This window comes from Euprymna scolopes, chromosome 22 (assembly GCF_053919585.1).
Source record: "Euprymna scolopes isolate OS-2025 chromosome 22, ASM5391958v1, whole genome shotgun sequence".
In the NCBI taxonomy this organism is placed as follows: domain Eukaryota; kingdom Metazoa; phylum Mollusca; class Cephalopoda; order Sepiida; family Sepiolidae; genus Euprymna; species Euprymna scolopes.
In genome coordinates, this window is record NC_136503.1 from 80477104 (window position 1) to 80497103 (window position 20000).

The 20000-nt window shown below is 32.6% G+C and overlaps 1 protein-coding gene across 5 annotated transcripts in view; it reads left to right on the top strand.

The window, feature by feature from the left end:
• The window catches only part of LOC145243494 (uncharacterized), a 318659-nt gene that overhangs the window by 62432 nt on the left and 236227 nt on the right, over nt 1-20000 (top strand). The window contains exon 1 of one of the 5 annotated variants that reach the window (XM_080106443.1): nt 17138-17341. The exons of 3 other annotated variants lie outside the window; for them this stretch is intronic. The gene's annotated coding sequence lies outside the window, so the exon portion shown is untranslated. Of the gene's footprint in view, nt 1-17137; nt 17342-20000 lie in introns of those variants that run through there. One more of the 5 variants, XM_080106447.1, reaches the window with a different exon arrangement.

Sequence of the window (20000 nt, forward strand, 5' to 3'; positions counted from 1 at the left end):
TTAATATCGCAACAGTCGCTTACTATTGATTTCTTGCTGACAAAGACCATTGGTCCACTGGAATTTGAGTGGCAATATATCTCTCCAAGGTCTCAGTTCTCTTTGCACTTGTCCAGCGGAGGTCTGTTCAGCGCTTTCTCCTCGGTCTTTCCATCCTCCTTGACCTTCTCGACTATTTCACATCATTCTCTTTTTAGGGGGGTTCTGGGGTAATTACAGGGAGTGAAGGAGGGGATAGAGAAGTTATAGATGTGCAGCCTCAATGTTCTTGGTTCTATTATTATTATCATCATCATCATCATCATCATCATTATTGGAGTTGTATTCCCCGAAAAAGGTATTTAAACTTATGAATAAAATTGTTTCTTTCTAGTTTTTCTTAAATTGTAAGTGAGAAAAAAATAAGCTAGAAAAATTTTGAAAAAATTATAAGAAAGCTGAAACATTTTCTCATGTTTAACAATGTTTACTTAAATGCATACAATTTATTTCATAGTAAAAATGATGAATGCGGTCGAAAATTACTTTATTTTATTATTTTCTTTTATTTCTGCATCTATAATATAAATCTCACCTGTTTGTTTAAATGTATGCATGTATGTATGTCTCGCAAAAACTTTCGACAGAGGCGACGGATTTTCACGAGATCGGCAGCAATTTGAAGATCAACCATTCGGACCACAAATATCGAAAATTGGCCAAAATGATTAATTTCTTTCACCCTCAACTGGGCACATTTCTACAGGGAGAGGTCGCTTTTTTCGCTGATATTTTCGAAAGATATCGCCTTTTCGATTGTCTAGCCTTAATTTAAATGTACGTCACTTCCGGTTTGGCGATGGGCGAAGCAGCTAATATGTCACTTTTTTTTTCACTTTTTTTTCCTTCTTCACGGTACGGGTTCGAGCTTGATCTGCCTACTACCACTTTTTTTTCGCCCAACACACTTGGGCAATGCCGGGCACCCAGACTAGTCTATAATATAAAACTCACCTGTCTGTTAAAATGTATGCATGTATGCCTCATAAAAACTTTCGAGAGAAGCGACGAATTATCACGAGATCAGTATCATTTTAAAGCTCCACCCTTCGGACGACAAATATCGAAAAATTGGCTAAAAATACTAATTCCGTCATTCTTAATTGGGCACTTTTCTACAGGGAGGGGTCGCTTTTTTCGCCGATATTTTCGAAAGTCATCCCCTCTTTTAGATTGACTAGCCTTAATTTAAACATTCGTCACTTTCGGTTTGTCTATAGGCGCAACAGCAAAGATGTCACTTTTTTCACGTTCTTTTACTCCTTCGCGGTACAGGTTCCACCCTGCCTGCCTACTACCATTTTTTATTATCATTATTTTTAAATATTTTTTTGCTCAACAAACACCTCTAAACAACCGGGCACCTATGCTAGTATAGAAATGAAATATGCCCGAATACACACACGCGCGCGCGTGTGCACACACACAATATTTCGGGGATATTACTTATCTATCAAGCGTTTCTATTTTTATACTTGATATTTTATTTTGATATTGCTACGTGGCACATATAAATATAGTGACTGAGGGATAATCTGGAAGTAAGTAAAATTAAATTATATTAGAAATGCCTTTATTATTCAAAATTCAGTTATCCTGCGTAAAATTGTGGCCTTCGTAATATATGTCAAGGCCCGTGAGCTGAAAAATGATGTCATAGCTGAGGTCCTAGCAATCAAGATGCCGAACAGTCAGACTGTTGATAATGAATCAAAAAATTTTACAAAAAAAAAAAAAGAAAATGCATTAAAAATGAGAAAATAAGGAACACTCATTCAATATTAGTTTTAAAAAAATCAAAACGGAAAAGTGTGTTTATGCATTAAAAGTAATTAAACATTTCGGTTTTTCCTGAATTTTAAAGACTAAAATATGTTCATTATTTACTTATGAATAACATTAAAAAAAAAGAAAAGAACACGATTCGATTTATAGTAAAACTAAACTTTATCTATACATATAAAAGCGAAAATGTGTGTATGTATGTTTTTATGTATGTATGTATGTATGTATGTGTGTGTGTCCGTTAAAAACTTTCGACAGACACGACGAAAATTCACAAACTCGGTAGCATATTGAAGCTCCGTCCTTCGCTTGAAAAATATCGAAAAATTAGCCAAAAACGTTGATTTTTTCACCCCGAAATCGACAATTTTCGACAGGGGGTGGTCAACAAAAACGGTCCTCTCGTGACGACGACCTGTTCTACGCATGCGTCAGATGATGTCATGACCTGATTTACTTTAAATAGTTGAAAAACTGATTAAATTTCATGTACGTCGCGTTAGCTCAGTTGATTAGCGCGTTGGTTCATTATTTAAACCTTTTGGGTTCGAATCATGGTGTGAGATGTCTTCTTTTTTTTCGATTTTTTAAATTTAAATATTGAACCAGTGTTATTTAAGCCATTTTTCACCTAACATTCGTTTTTCTGTTTTTTTTTTTTTTTTTTTTTTTTTACTTCGCTTATCCACCCCCGACCACACCCCAAAACACCCGGGTACCCACCAATTTTTTAAATTTTAATATCGAAACAGACTTATATGAGCCATTTCTTTTTTGTTTTTCCGATTTTTACATTTAACATCGTTCGTTTGCCTTACGTTAATTTTTTTGTGTTTTTTTTCGATGTTTTGATTACCACCCCACTTAAGTTTTAACGTTGTTTTCTTTTTTTACTTCGCTTATAACAAACAAACCTGGTAATTTACCTCATTTGCTGAATAGCTATTGCTCTACGACTTCCGTGCGCGCACCTGTCAATTTGGTTCTTACTTAAATAAATTCAAACATCTTTCAGTAACTCATTCTGGCTGGCCGATTTTATTTTCAAACTTCGCCTCAAGGCTTCGGGTTCGATCCTACCCCCCGGTATCTTTTTTATTTAACACCACACACACCTCCAAACACCCGGGAAACGCCGGGTACCCCCGCTAGTTCAATATAAATAACAAAATTATGTATGTAAAATTACGTAAGTTTGTGGCAGAAGACAATTAAATGCTGCAAAACATGAAATATGAATTTATGCAATGAAAAGTATTTAAACAACCAACTTAAAATTAAACGATAAATATTTTAACTAAAACGAAAAACAATAAATATTCTTAAGAATCAAAACGGACAATACAAAAAAATCCAAACGAACAAGTGTTTTTAAAAAACAAAACGAAAAACAAGATTTTTGTTCCTTAGATTTTAAAATCTAAACGAGCAACAACATTTCTTCAAAATCTAAAACGAACAATATTTTTTAAATCAAAACCAACAATAAATAATTTTAAAGCGAAAACGAACGATAAATAAGTTTAACTGAAAAACAGACGATAAGTTCGCAAAAATAAAAACACATTAAAGTCAAACAAATAATGTTAATATAAACAAACAACGTTACTAGTGCATTACAAACATTACAACGTTACTAGTGCAGAAATAATGCAAATATTTAACATTAAAACATTACAAAAATCGAACTTGTTTTACAATGAATAAAAATGGTAACAAAGGCATATATATAACAAATAAATGTTACCAAAGGCTAGTTAAGTTACTCTTCTACCTAGCTGGAAAATATTTCAGTAGTTTTATTTAATGTAAAACGCTTGTTCGGTTCGAAAAACAAGTAGTGTCGAGCGTTACACGAGCACAATAAAAAATGACTGCGTGGTATCTCTTATATCTTTGAAGTGACGAAAATGAGTTAAAAATAAAAAAATATATATAAAATAGTGGCAGAAACCCACTTAATAAATGCAACGTTCGACACTACTTGTTTTTTGAATCGAATAAATATTTTACATCAAATATAGTATTAATAATTAAATAAAACTCCAAAAACTGGTCCACTTAGGTAGAAAAGTAATTTATTTTGTTTTGGGTGACATTTATTTGCCATATATTTGTTTTTGGATCACTTTCTCGAATCTCTGTGGATTGTAAAACGACTCCCCAAAATCTGTTGTAGAATTTAATTAAAAATTTGAATTTTTCTTTTTCTGATTTTTTTTTTTTTACTAATATTGTTTACGAAGTTAAAAAAAACATTTCTTTCGACTGTTTCGGGCCTCTTCCTTGTCTTTTTTATTTATTTATTTATTTTTTGACACACAGACAAAAACGAAAAAAAAAATGAACTTTAATGATAAAAACAACTCATTTACTTCTTCTTTTTTTTTTAAATATCGCTATGAAATTTCAAATTTTACTAATGATTAAACTTTTAAAATATCTTACTTTGCTATATTCACTTGGCAAGAACTTCTTTTTTTAATTGCATATATCCAAATGTAACGTTGGACGAAAACACGCTGTATTCAAAACGTCAAAAATGGTTCAAAATTCGAGAAAAAAAATAATTAAAAAATATTGATAGAAATCCACCTAATAGGTGTCACTGTGACACTTCCCAACACTTCTTGGGTGGATTTCTATCAATATATATTTTTTTTTTCGAATTTTGAACCATTTTTGACGTTCCGAAGACTGTGTTTTCATCAGCCATCTTGATTTCCCGCATACCTTAGCAGCTCAACATTAGTTCTTTTTCGAACTGAATAAAAGCTTTAGATTGCGTTAAAACAAACATAACTTATTCAGGTAGGTAGAAGAGTAACTTATCTTGCTTTCGGTAACATGCATGCATATTTGAATATTTGAGCTTTTTTTTTTTCGTTTGTTGACGTCTCTGCTAAATCCCCGAAAATAGTTATCTATCTTCCAGTTTTGTCATTAGACGTTATCTATTTCCGGTTTTTTCTTGTGACCAGTGACCAGATTCAGTAGACCAAGTTCAATGACGTCAGCATGTTACATGATTTTAGTTCCTCGATATTCTTAATATATTACGAAGACTACGGTACAACCCACTTCGGCATTTTATAGCCTTCTATAAATTATCTATAAATATATATTATCTGTAATAAGTCAATGCAAACAGTTTTTTTTTAATTTTTAATAGAAAACTAGACTACCCGGGACCCGTTGGGTCAGTATATGTTATAGCTAGTTATGGAATAGTGAGTATACAGAATTAATGTATAAAAGTGCAAGTGAGTATACAGAATTAATCTATAAACGCCCAAAAATTGAATGCACGCGCGTGCGAAAACAAGCGTGGCAACCAGTGAAAACAATACGCAATTTCGAGCGTACATAAAGAAATTGAATGCACGTGCGCACGAAAAAAATATGGCGACCAGTGAAAACTATACGAAATACATTGGATAATAAAGGTGTTAACATTATTGCCCTTAGATTAAATGAAAAATCCTTTATCACAGTATGAATGAGGAGTGTGATCTGTTGAAAAAAAAACAAAAAAAAACTGGGGGAAAAAAACGAAAAGAAAAAAATATAAGGGGGGAGTATGCATTGTACAGGTCCACCCTAGTTTTTTTTAACAACCTTTAAAATATCAGGAAATAATAATTAACTGATTAAGTAATATTTAACGGTGAAACCTTTTCAAAGCAAAAAAAAAATGAAAAGTCCCCCACATACACAGATTTTGAAGTGTTTCTACGTATTTTTAAAATGTTTGGAACTTATGACCCCACTCTTACCCATTCTGCCTCCACACCCTGCCATTAAACTTGAAGAAAATGCTAACGATTACATCTCGCTACGTTGTCAAGAAGTGGGGTCTCATTTTACGTTAAATTTATATAGGAAAGTGATCCCTCACGCTAAAATGTTACATTTTAATTATTTTTAAAAAATTTCCTTCTTTAAAGGCCGGTGAAACGTATTCGCCAAAAAAGAGTAGATTTTGATTTCTTTTTATGGAAATACAGTACGCTTGGTTAGATCGTAAAAACCCAAATATATTTTTAAATCTGTAAATTGATCAAGTAATTTTCTTTTACATTAGAAAAACATTTTTTTTTGTTTTGTTTTAAAACAATTCCAACTTGCCATGAAAAATACAAATAAAATGATCATGAATAGATAATGTGGGACACGAAAAACGTTTTTTTTTTATCAAGTTCCACTTTATCACGCACAATTACGGTAAAGAAAATATTTTTTTAAAATATGTAGATGCACCTGAACAATCGGAATCGCCTTACGATTTTTCCCCCTTTCGTCTTTTTTCAACTATTTCTGCGGATTATTGGACACTAAGCTACTACATTATAAAAAATTGAACAAAATCAATATTTAAAGATTTAGAAGGAGGTTCAGTTTCACATACAACGTTCTAGTAAATCGATCCCCCATTTTTAGAACCGATGTACAGCCCCGATTTGACATTGGCCATTATTATTATTATTATTATTATTATTATTATTATTATTATTATTATTATTATTATTATTATCATTATGATGATGATGATGATGATGATGATGATGATGATGATGATGATGATGATGCTTTTATTTCTTTGAGAAAAGTTCGGTCTACTCCACCCCCATCGTCATTCATTTTTATTTATTTATTTATTTATTTACGACTTTTTAAAAAGTGTTTTGGAATTTAACGACCCGCGCTATTTTTAAATAGTACTAGTCTACCTGTTGGACCTTAAAGGGTAAAATGAAAAATGTTTAAAATAATAACTGATTTTGAGATTATATTGTTATATTGTCTTTTATTGTCTTGAGAAAACATTTTTTTAAGTGATTAGTGAAAAAAAAAAAAACTCAGGAAGCCTGCCTAGCACTACTGCAAGCACTAATTAAAATTAAGAAGGCCCTACTAAAAGTACTGCTAAAACCAAGTTTCTACCACCCCCTTCTTGAAGAAAAAATATTTTTTAAGTAAGGCTTGAAAAAAAAATCGTCTGAATCTACAGGAGCGCTACTAAAAACAGTAAATATGATTTTATGATTATAGATATATATTGTATATATATTTTTTAACTTAACGAGATTAAATTACATTTATTTGTAAAGAAAACACGTTAAAATCAGTTTTAAAAAATATTGTTGACCTTGGGCATGTTTTGAGTAGCAGCACTGGCTTTTAATATCGGATATTAAATAGGTAAACAGACGAATTTTTGAAACCGGAAGTCAGAAACTGGATGGACGGTATAAACGCTCAAGTAAGCAAGCTGATCTGAGTTTTATAACTATATAGATGGTAATCTGAGTCGAAATTTGTTTGAAAATAATTATGTATAGTTTACGTGTGAAAAGACGTGTTGTTTAAGTTATGTCATTTATCATATTGCGCTACTGCTACACTCGCTACTTACTGTTACTAAAATAATTGACGTGCATAATGTCTGGACACCATTACACTGTTACCGTATTTAAAAAAGTAAAAATATAAACATAAAAAAATAACAAGCACTCAGATGTTGTATTTCCTAAGACGGGCGCAAACGGTTTCGTCTCTCTCTCTCTCTCTCTCTCTCTCTCTCTCTCTCTCTCTCTCTGTTATAAAAATATTGTGAATTCTTTTTTATTTTTATTTTAGCGATTATTAGCTTATCTACCTAGTATTGCCCTGGAATGTACTTCCACTTTTTGTTTATCTTTTTTTTTCTACAACTATTCCGTTCCTAATATTTGGATTATTCGGACTACTGTTCTATTATTCGAACATTTCAGTCGCTGTAACCTGCGACTTTCTTCAGCTGTATCTTATCGAACTGGAAAATTTGCACAGAATTTCGAACGGATCCCTTTATTTAATCCACGAGAGTCGCATGTTCTCTTTCTGTCAGCCATGATTGAAAAGAAGTCCTAATAACTGGCAATTGTATTTTGAATGTCGCACCGAGGATTGAATCTCCAGCCCCCAGTAACTTACAACTGAATTTTACCAAGTACATTATCCACTAAGCCCCGAGTTCTTGCAAACAAAACGCTATAAGAATAGCACTCAAGATAAGAACAGTAGACCGAATACAAAAAATACCGAAGTACCACTCCTCATCTAAAAAAAAATCAGAAACATGACTATTTTGTTCTTCTTTACTAAATTTTATTTTATTTTTTCCAAAAAAAAAAGAAGCAAGTTTGCAATGAATGAATACAAAGTTACATCCCCTTTTCTTTCTAATGTATTTGTTTTCTTTTCCAAACAAAGGGAAATAAGTTTGTAAGGAATGTACGTCTGAAATGTCTGTACGAAAATAAATCCGATTGGATAAATTATTTTCTGAAAAGTATTAAATTAAATTACATTTTATTGTTCTGAACAACATGTACTAACGTTCAAGAAAATAAAATGTTCAGAATCAAATATTTATTTTGCAGGAAGAGACGTAATGATTATCGATATCGAATCCAACTGACTTTACTTTATTGTATAGATGATTTAATATGTATGTTTATTCAATACATTCTTAATCGTAAAAACTTGCTATAAAAATAAACATAACGATTTTTTGTTCAGCTTGACACATGCCAAAACAAAATGTTGCATATCGTTTAGAGACTGTGAATAACTTATAAAACCGGAAATCCTCGTACTGGCGACGTGCTGATGTTTCTTAAAGGAGAAACAATATAAAAAAAAACTTTCGCTTTAAAGAAAACGAAAAAAATTAGATTTCATTTTGGAAACACGGACAAAAAGATAAAACAAAAAGCAAAGTTATGGCTTCTAGCAAGATCATCTCGGGCTGCCATTATAAGTGACTTTACTTTTATCAATAACTAGCAGTTCAGCCCGACTTTGCTTGGACCCTATGTACTGTTCACAACTTTATGTGCATATGTATATATGTATTAAAAAGTTTGACTCATGTCCAGGTAACCTACATTTTAAATGTCAAGTGTTTAGATACAAAAATTGGCAGAGGAGTTGGGTAGAGTCTGCAAAGGTCAAATCTTTTGAACTTTGACCTTTTGCCAGCCAAATTTTTGCCCAAAAACTGATTAAAAAAACTTGCTGTATGTCTGAATACCCTTTATGTGAAATTTCAAAGGTTTAGACCCAAAATTGACTGAATAGTTTGCTAGAGACCGCAAAGGTCAAATCTTTTGAACTTTGACCCCTTGACAGCCAAATTTTCAACCAAGCAAAAACGATTAAAAAGCTTGCCCTATGTCTGAATACATTTTATGTGAAATTTTAAATTTTTAGACTAAAAATTGGCTGCGTAATTTGGAAGAGACGCCAGAGGTCAATTTTTTTCTAACTTTGACCCCAATTTTAACACTTTAACATTTATTATTTTCGACTCAAATTAAATTAAAAAGTTTGATCCATGTTCAAGTAACCTATATCTAAAATTGGCAAAGGAGTTTGGTAGAGTTTTTAAAAGTCAAATCATTGACTTTGACCACTTGACAGCCAAATTTCTGGCCGAAAACCGATTAAAAAGATTTTCCCAAATCGCAATACTCCTTAGTTCAAATCTCGAGTCTGTAGACTGAAAATTGACAGGATACTTTGGTAGGGAAATGTATACACACAGACACACACACACACACACACACAAACACACAGACAGACAGTTTCACTTTTATAGATATATAGATAGATTCATATTCGTTATCAAATATGGTGTTACTTGGATTTTCTGGATTACCATTCTCATCTTGGATATTATTCACAAAGCACTTCGGCCGGTGTAATCTCCGGCTTTCTTCAAATGCATCTTGTTGAATTCAAGAATTTATACGAAATTTCCAATCGAACCCTTCATTTCACCTACGGCGATAGCATACTCTCATTCTGTCAGCCATGACTGGATAGAAGTCAAAAGTAATTCTTCATTATATTCATAGTATCGTCTACGGTGAGGAAGGGTTAGAATTTGGGGAAGTGCTGTTGTTTGCTTAAGTCTTTCTTAAATGCAGAAATCACAGGCCATCCAAAAAAAACAAAACACCTTGAGGTATATTTTATTTCACATGTATTGATTTAAAAGCATTAAAATTCAAATTACTTGATTAATATATACGATGTACCTTAAAGAAGTTTCCACATATTTTTCGTATGTGCACCTTTATTGATAGTACACACATGAAACTGTAGTCTCCTTCGAAGTAATCTCCTCTGGCTGCAATGCACTTATACTGTTCCAACAACTTCTGGAGAGTCCCATGAAAGTTTTCTTGTTTAAGCGTGTCAATGATCTTTCTCACAGCCTATTTCATGTCAATTGTCTCATAACGACAGTCTAAAGTTCTCCTTGAGCTTAGGGAATAACCAAAAGTCACAAGGAGCAAGGTCTGGACTGTGGTATCTGAATTGATCGACGACCATCTCTTTGCTGCCATGACATCTTTCTTTCTGATCTTTTCTGAGTACCTTTGGAAATCTTCGACATCAGTTCCTCGTGAATAATTGTGTGTAAAGTTCCCACACTGACACCACACCGTGCAGTTTGAAGCATTCCATCCATTTCTGTGGCGTTTTTTCCAAGTTTAAAACGAAATTTTATTGCAAATCGTTCTTCTAAAGTGTCCTCATGTCTCGATTTCATTTTCTTAATTCACCAGCTGTAACAATCAGGCTTCAGTATGGTGTATTCCAATTTCTGTTGTAGCTGTTCATTTGAACCTGAAATCATAAAAATGGGTTAGTCATTCCATAAGATGTATAGCAAAAACATACTGAATATACAACAATTTTAAATGCCTCTACAAAAAAAAAAAATCTGGAAACTTATTCAAGGAACCACACACACACACACACACACACACACACACACACACACACACACACACACACACACACATATATATATATATAAAGTAATAGCGTTCTCGTGTGTGTGTGTGTGTGTGTGTGTGTGTGTTTACAACTCTCCTAAAGTCCACACCACTGGATCGATCATGACCAAACCTAGCATAATGATGGGCCTCCAAGTAGGAATGTTGCACACCATTTTTCAAGTTTAAGGTCAAAAGGTCAAGGTCATATCCTATGTATATATGCTCTCCTACATCCCACATGACTAGACCGATCATGATCAAATCTTGCATGATGATGATCCCCCCATCTAGGGATGTTGCACACCATTTTGCAAGATAAAGGTCACAGGTCAAGGTCATAGCCTATGTATATATACTCTCCTACATCCCACACCACTGAACCGATCATGACCAAACCTGATCTAAAGATAGTCTGCGTTTAAGGTTAAAATCAAAGTCATATTTGGTGTGGTTCTACATACCCCCCCACCTAGGAACGGTACACACCAAGTTGTGGTCTGCCACCATGACGCCGGCCAATTTCTTTGTGAATTTAAATCAAATCATGTTCCTCTACTCCCATCCCTTCAACCAATTAAACAAATGTTAAATCATTGTGATTCTTTGTAATTGTTTCAATTTTTATATGTAACATTATAAGTGTCACTTTTGATATAACTTTTTAAAGTTTATCGTTGGATATATAGTCACTTTAGGAGGTAGTTAAAAAATTTAAACATCTTAAGAAATAGTCGCTCTTACAACATCCACTTACCACAAGGATGCCCGTGAAGCGAGTATCTGAGCATACAGCAAAATCGTGTGCAAAGAGCGGGTATCTTTCCTAGTATATATATATATATATATATATATATATATATATATATATATATATATATATATATATATATATATATATATATATATAACTATGCTAGAAGCATGAGGAATTCCTTCGCTGACGGCAAAGATATAGTCATCTTCAAAGCTAATGCCACCAAATACTTGTCATAAACCATTCTCATAAGTCATAACATGTTGTTCATTCTATTCAACATCTTTAATCCTGTCATAATATTCTTCATTATTCAAGTGATAATCCATCTATATCATTAACCCTTATCCTCTAGTGGTTTTTAGCCTCCGTTACTTATTTTTAAAAAGGGAGGAAAATTAATGAATATTTTAATCTATATAAATAAAACAGTAGATGTATGTATTTTTGCGTGTCTGTCTGTGGGAAAATATTTAACCGATGAACTCTTAAACTTCTGGTCACATAAAACCTAGTCATCATACACCAAGGATGGTTTATAATGAGTAAAATCTTTGTTTGGATGGATGCGCAAATCCATTCATAACATGAAGTGGTTTAATGTTAAATATTTCTTATCTATCTGTCAATAACTCAAATGGTAGAGAATGCAGCTGGGGAGCGAAATTTTTTGGTTTCGATTTTAGCTTCTGGCACCCAAGTTACTTTTTTTTCTTCTTTTGAAATCAGTACTATATATTAGGTACAATACAATATCCAACAGAGAATATGTTAATAATGGCAATAATAAATACAACATCTGAATGAAGTAAAATATAATTTAGCATATTTTACGACTGGACGAGGCCTTCCATTCTCTGTTAGTAAAATAATAAAAAAAAAGGCGGGGAAATGGTTTTATTTTACTGATAATTATTATGTTTTTGAATTTTGGAGATGAGGATTGATTATTTGTATAATTTGGATTCTCCGGGCTACTGTTTTCAGCTTCAGTGTTATTTTCACAATGCTTTGTTTGATTCACAATTGCTTTTTCCAAGTACTCTAAGCCACGGATCCTTGCGGACAGTTCTAGTGTTGCATGCAGATACACAGCAACGAGACGAGACCCAATATTTGGGGAGTCTACATTTATAATAGAAGCGATAGTGTGTGTGTGTGTGTGTGTGTGTGTGTGTGTGAGAGAGAGAGAGAGAGAGAGAGAGAGAGAGAGAGAGAGAGAGAGAGAGAGAGAGAGAGAGAGCAATTCTCATGACAGAGGAGCTGAGAGATAGACATGAAGAGAAGTGTTAATGAAAGTTCTTTAAATAAAAGGAAGTTGCATTATTAAAGAGGAGGGATACATTCAACTTTTGGAAGGGGGTTTCGCACGTAGTTCTTTATACAAGACGAAGACAAAAGACATTATCTTGTGGTTGAAAGATGAACGAAGGCAAAATGCTTACATAGAAATACCAGACGTTTATTCATCCAGCTGGTGATTGGAATTCGATGCTAAGTTGCTACATTGTCTTCTTTTCCTGTCTCCTTCGGTTCCTAGGAGTTTCTGTCAGTCTCCCCGGTCCGCTCTACCGGACTAACTGCTCCTCTCTTCCCAACTCACTTGGACTCCTGACTGACACTGACTTACTGCCTTACTGCTTAAGTGTATATATTGATTCTAGACTTCTTTGTGACGTCAGCACACGGGCAAAAAATGTGAATCCCATATAAATGCACGTGCACATGCACTTGCTTCCAATACGTGCCCTTGCAACACAAGTCCCAGATTTTCTCTGTGGACATTCTTTAATTCCATTGTTCCATTATTCCTGCTCCGATCCAAATTAAACCAACACAACTTTCTGTTTACGCGCGTTCTTTGTTGTATAAGTTATTTCTAATTAGCCTTCCTCACTACAGAGGATAATTCACTGCATTCCTGGAATCGTATCTAGCTAACAAAAGGGTATTCATTTCAAAGTTTAATAACTGCGTTTGATTCCATAATTCTTCTTCAATAATAATATTCGATTCTAATTACTTCGTTTCTAACTAAAACCAGGAGCTGTCTCCTTCAATATACAACACTAGTACGAATTTTGGAAGCCCTAAACCTATTTAATTTCTACTTGTGAATACCAATATTTATTCATAATTATTATTACTGTATATATATATATATATATATATATATATATATATATATATATATATATATGTTGTCTACTTATTATTATTATTATTATTATTATTATTATTATTATTATTATTTATAATTAACAGTTCCCATATCGAGTTAAATTCTATACTAGGTTTACTTAGTAATTGATTGTCGCTCAACATAACTTTCTAGCACGGTAGAGAGAGCCCACCTTCCTTGCAGCAACCTTGGCAATGTCCTCGATGTATCTGTTCCAACTCATGTTCCCTGTGAACGTTAAGCCGAGGAGTCTGAACGAAGTACTTTCAGGTAATGTATCTTTAGCCATAGCTATTGGTTGTTGAGAAGATTTTTTGTAATTATTAAAGGAAACGAGCTTAGTCTTGGCAGCATTGAACGTTACCATTTATTTTTGACCCCATTCCACTACAGACTTAAAATCTTCCTCGAGGGTTTCCGCCATTGCCTTGGATATGTGTTCATTCTTTTCCCATCGTGCCTGTTATAGAGCGTTATTACGTCAGCAAATATGCCCATCTCGGAAACAATTTTATCAGGAAGGTCATTTATAAATATCAAGAATAATAAAGGTCCAAGGATCGACCCCTGAGATACACCCTTATTTATATCATATTGTTTTGACGTCCGACTATCAAGGGCAATGTGGATTCTTCTCTTATTTGAGAAGGATTTAATTATGTTAAGTATTCGTCCAGTAATACCATAAGATGTGATTTCCATGAAACCACCGTGCCATACCCTGTCAAAAGACATATCTAGGGCTACTACCCTGCCCTCCCCTGCCTTGTCCAGTGGATGGTATATACGTTCAAAGATTACAGTTAGGATATCTGCAGTAGAAATATATATATATTTAAAACTGTTCAGAAGGTCAGAAAAACATGGGTACCGTCGGTTTCAAGCCAAACATAAAAAGGACCAGTTAATGGTAAATAATGTGAGGTTCTCGTCTGCCATATTGTTTTCTGTTTATCTTTCCGAGGAAAAACTAGGACCGCACACATTATCTCTAATAATGTTTATTTAATTATAGCTTAATTGTCCCTATTTCTATATATTTCATTTAAATATCAAATTTTCAATTATTTATTTAATATATTTTAGTAAGTATATGTTTAAATTATTTTGTTTAATTTATTTTGTCCTATTTTGTTCTTAATTGATGTGGCATCCGGTCTTGATCGGTTATTTCTGACGGGTCTAAGGGAAGTAATTAATGTATATTCTTAATTCGTTAATCTTTTGATCACGTTTTAAAAATTTTAATTAAAGGGAGGTAACTCATGAATCATCACTTTTTTATATTTTATATTTTTTTATACGCTTTTAATTTTGATTAATTAAAAGTTAACGGATCAGTATTCCATATGCTATTATTTTATTATATTTTCATATTAGGTTACTATATATCTGAGTATGTTTAAATAATATCAGGTTCAAAGTGACCTTATAGCCAGTGTATTTCTATATAAACTATTTTCATTTAATTTACTGAATTGTAATGTTGAGGCCTTTTTTTAAAATGATGATCAACCTATGTAAAGTCATTTACCCTAAAGATCCTTTTATATTTGAGTTCTTTCTATTTTAAGTTTTATATATTTGAGTTTATATATAATATAATATATTTTCTTATATCTTTGTTTACTTTGGAAGATGGTATTCGTTTATCTAGCTCCTTGGTTAATTTATTTATGTATACATTTATTTATTTATCTTTTTGTCGAATTATTGTCTATATATATTGAAGTATTTTATTCCACTCTATGTCAAATGTATTCGCCTAAAATAGCCATATACATACATACCCGTATATACACATACAAACATACATACATGTATACATATATACATACATATACATATGCGCACATATACCTACACACATATACATGCATACACACATGTACGCACATATATATATATATTAAAAATTATGCTTTTACCATTTAACATTCCCGCTTACTTTATAGTAGGTGTAGTCCTACGTAATTTATATTAATTTACTGAATTATAATAACGAGACCTTTCTAATAGAACTTTCTCAACCTATATCATTTCACTTAATTCTTACTTATATTTTAATATATTTGAGTTTATGGTATTCCTTTATAAAGCCGTAAAAAATTCCTAGCTCTTTATTTTAAAAAATTGCCTAAATATCTGTTTTCAATTTTGCTAATTTATTTTATGCGTTAATTTGACTCTATTTAGAATACTCTTTAAGAATTTCCTTTATGTGGGATCTTCGTTTGTTGTTCGGTTCTCCTAGTTTATTAGGGGCGCTTGCCTCCTATGTATACAGGCCTTGAGGTATTCACTGCGGACATCCAAACATATCTTTTTTGGTCATTTATAGTCCTTATGATGTGGTATTTCTCTGTATCACAAAAGGGGCACCGTTTTGAGGCTGGTGAGTATGCCGGTCTCTATATTCTTCTATTTAATAATGAATGGTGTTCCGTTGCCATACTCGGGCAGCTAACGATGTCTTTATTCTTGTTCTTGCCCTAAACGAACTCTTATGCATGTAAAAATCTTTGCTTAAAAGTTCCTTGTGTCATGAACCAAGATGCCTGCTGGAACAAATTCACGATGTTGAGTTTCTATTAATTTTATTTCGTTTTTCTTTTTGTCGACATTATATTGTCATGCCTTTTTTCCTTCTAAACAAAGATTTTCTATTTTTCTGAAGAGTATATGCATGAAAAGAGTCAGTATTGACATGATAATAACTGTTGTTTATTCGTAACGAAACAGATCTGTAAAAAAATGTACCGAACTTTTAACGTGCTGGGGAACTGTTTTACATGAAAAATAAATTTTTTTGAATAAATATCTTGGAATGTAGCTATACTGTTTTATTTATTGTTCCTATTTGAAATCGTATAAAACGTGATAACTTTCTAAAACGATAAATTAAAGAAGGGAAAAAAAGATTTGTTTCAGTGTTTAGAATTCAGCCTCTAAAGATGATCATTTCCACGGCCGGTCTCTATTATAGAGAGATGGAGAGATAAGGGGGGGGAGAGAGAGAGAGAGAGAGGGGGGTGGATGATATCGCATGCAAAAACTTACAAACGGAGAATATTTCTTGTAATTGTAGTTCCGCATTAACCGAATTATTTCCCAGTTCCAATCGTATTATTGTTTTCTTTTCACCCATCCATCTTTCCGTATTCGTTTAATTCTCTCTCCCCGTCTCTGTCCATTTATCTCTTTCTCTTTTTAGTTCTTTATTCATCTCTTTCCCCCTTCTTTTACTTTTTCGTTATTTACTCTCTTTTTTTACACTCATTTCTAAGCCATCTCTTTTCTCTCTCTTTCTTTCTCTCTCTCTCTCTCTCTCTCTTACTATCTCATTTTTACTCTTGTTTTCTTTCGTTTGCGACCATCTTTTAAACTTCCTCTTTTTTATTATGTATGTCTTCCTCTTCCCTCTAGTCTTTTAACACTTCCCTCCACTCTAGAACCCCCACCCCTTACTCGACAATCCTTAACCTACAGAAAAAATAAAAAAATAAAAATAAAAATAAAAACGAAGTTGCGGGGAGGGAAGGGGAGTTCTTCTAGTGTGTATCATCCCTGGCGCCATTCCACTCGTTCCTCCTCCTACGCTAAGTACAGGAGCTATATTTTCTTCACTTCATAATTCTTCCTAGGAAGGATCGCGCGAAATAATTTCATACTTTCGGAGCCGGTTAAAAAAAACAACAACAACAAAACAAATCTAAAAACAAAAGACGGAGCTTCTATTTATAAGTAAGTAAAAACAAAGAAAAAAATTACCTTTCGTTTGCTGTGCCTTTTTTTTATATATATATATATATAATACCAGTTCGCTTTTTTTGTCATTTACACAGCGATTAAAACAGAACATTTAAAATCTACTTAAGGACAGTCAATATGTGTTCTTCCATAACTCGCTTTTCCCCCAGTTGTCTCCCTTGACTTTCTTTTTGTCGCGAGTCTCTCTCTCTCTCTCTCTCTCTCTCTCCCTCCCTCCCTCCCTCCCCATAGTCTCGATTTCTAAGTATATTTTATTTCGCTAAAAGTTATGCGCGAAATAACAACTTCCGATTTGGGGCTAAGATTTGATCTTACCCCCAAATCGGAAGTTGTTAGTACATGTATCTTTATGAACAATAAACATTCAAATCGATTTTGGGATATCTTAAGTAGGCTGGCTCGGAATGTGAATGTGGTATTGTGGTGACTGAAATGATTCTAGTCAAGAGTAGGATGAACATTTGTTAATCTTTCTCATCAAAAAATGACCACGATATCCATTTTCCTCACACTTTTAAATGATTTTATGTCTAATTTGTTAATATAAAGTTTTTATATTTTTACAAATAAATATTTCAAAATGTAGTACCAGAACAGATTCATAGCAACCTGGCCTTTGAACTAAACGATCTATTTATTTATGTTCATATTTAATAATAATAATAATAATAATAATAATAATAATAATAATAATAAGAAGAAGAAGAAGAAGAAGAAGAAGAAGAAGAATAAAGATCGATTTGGAAATCTTAATTAGGACGGTCCTTGGAGTGAATGTAGTATTATGGTGATTGAAGATTCTAGCTAGGAAAATGATAGGCATATATGAAGTACAGTAATAGTTATAGACTCCCTTCCCAACACTTTTGAATGACCTAATGTCTAATTTATTTTTGTAATTTTTAGAATTAAATACATTTTTCAGAGTGTGATATCGGTTCTGATGTTACACTAAGTTAGTCATGTCCTTGATCAGTGAAGAGGAACCCTTTTACACTAAGGCAATTTTTATTTTTGACTACTAAACCAAAGTTCCCCTTTCTGAGGAGCTGGATATTCCCCCTCATTAAAAACGACTTTGTGTCACATTTTGCTCTCGTGGGGAAGCAAATAAATAGGAGTATCAGGACAGATACTACACTTCATCTATTCAGTTCTCGGTTAGTGGAGGATCTTCTAAATTGAGGTAATTTTAATTTTTGTCCCAAGTCTAGAGTGCTCCTTTTTGAGGAGTGGATTTTCCCTACATTAAAAAACTTAAACCAGCCCGACTCGTCTATCGCGTAGAAGGGCTTAATAAATAGGACCAACTCTCGCTTCAATTAAAAATATGTAAAATTGAGACGAAGATTCACGAAAGTTTTTCCGTTCTTCTTCGTTATTGTAGTGAAATTCGAAAATTGAAATATTGAATCTCATGTGAAACCAATGAGATCTACTGAATTATCATGTCATAGTAATGAACATATCCAAAAATAACGAAAAACGATAAAGTAGAAAATTAATTATTAATGAAAATAGTTTTCGAAGATAATTAGCAAAAATTGAATTTCGCAAAAAAATAAAAAAAAAATTAAAAAAAAATAAAAAAATAAAAATAGAACTTTCGAATCGTAACAAAAGGGAGATAAATCTTTTCTGAAGACTGAAAATCTTTGGCCAATTTACCAAAGTTTAATTTTGGCTAATTGTCTTCGAAAACTGTTTTCATTAATAATTAATTTCCTACCATATCGTTTATCCTAATTTTTAAATATTGGCACTTCTGCATGACAGTGACATATTAGCAACAGAGACGAGTTATCGACCCTGTCCCTCGAAAGAGAAATAACATCTAGCGGCCATTATGTGAACGTCAAATATAAACAAGTGTTTACAATAACGCAAAAATATATAACGAAATAAATAACACAAAAATATATGAAAATCGAAACATTTATTGAATAAAAATATGTATCGAAATATAATTTTAATGTCTTAATATAATTTCTTTTCAGTGAGTGATTTAATGTATCAAAATATAATTTTATTTTCTCAATGTAGCAAAACATATTTTAAAAAAACATGAAACGTTTAGAGAGGTTTAAGAATATTTTTTTTACAGAAAGATTATTTTTTTCACAGTAAGATTGTATAAACATATATATAAAATATAAGTTTTGTTTGTCAATGTAGTGAAATAGAATTTTAAAAACATGGAACACTCATAGAGGTTTAAGAGTAATTTATTCTTTTTTTTTTTTTTTTTTTTTGTACAGAAAGATTGTATACAAATGTAGCAAAATATAATTTTAGTTTGCACGCACTTTTAGAAAAGGAAGAGTTATCGCCCCCTGTTCTTTGGTTGACAAGTGACATCTGTCGGCCGTTCTTGAAACTAAAATACATACATTCGTCTCATGTCACTGCCATGCAGAAGTGCCTGAATACTTTCATTGCTGCGGCATGACAATTCTGTAGGTTCAACATAACGGAAAAGAACCAGTTTTTCATTAAAGCAGTAGAAAAAAGATTCTCCCCTTCTCCTATCGCAAAAATAAATCGACTCAACAAATTGTTGGATATGATGTGTTAACGTAAAATGGTCACTGGGATTTTGACATTTCTACACAGTTTGCGAAAATCTTACTTT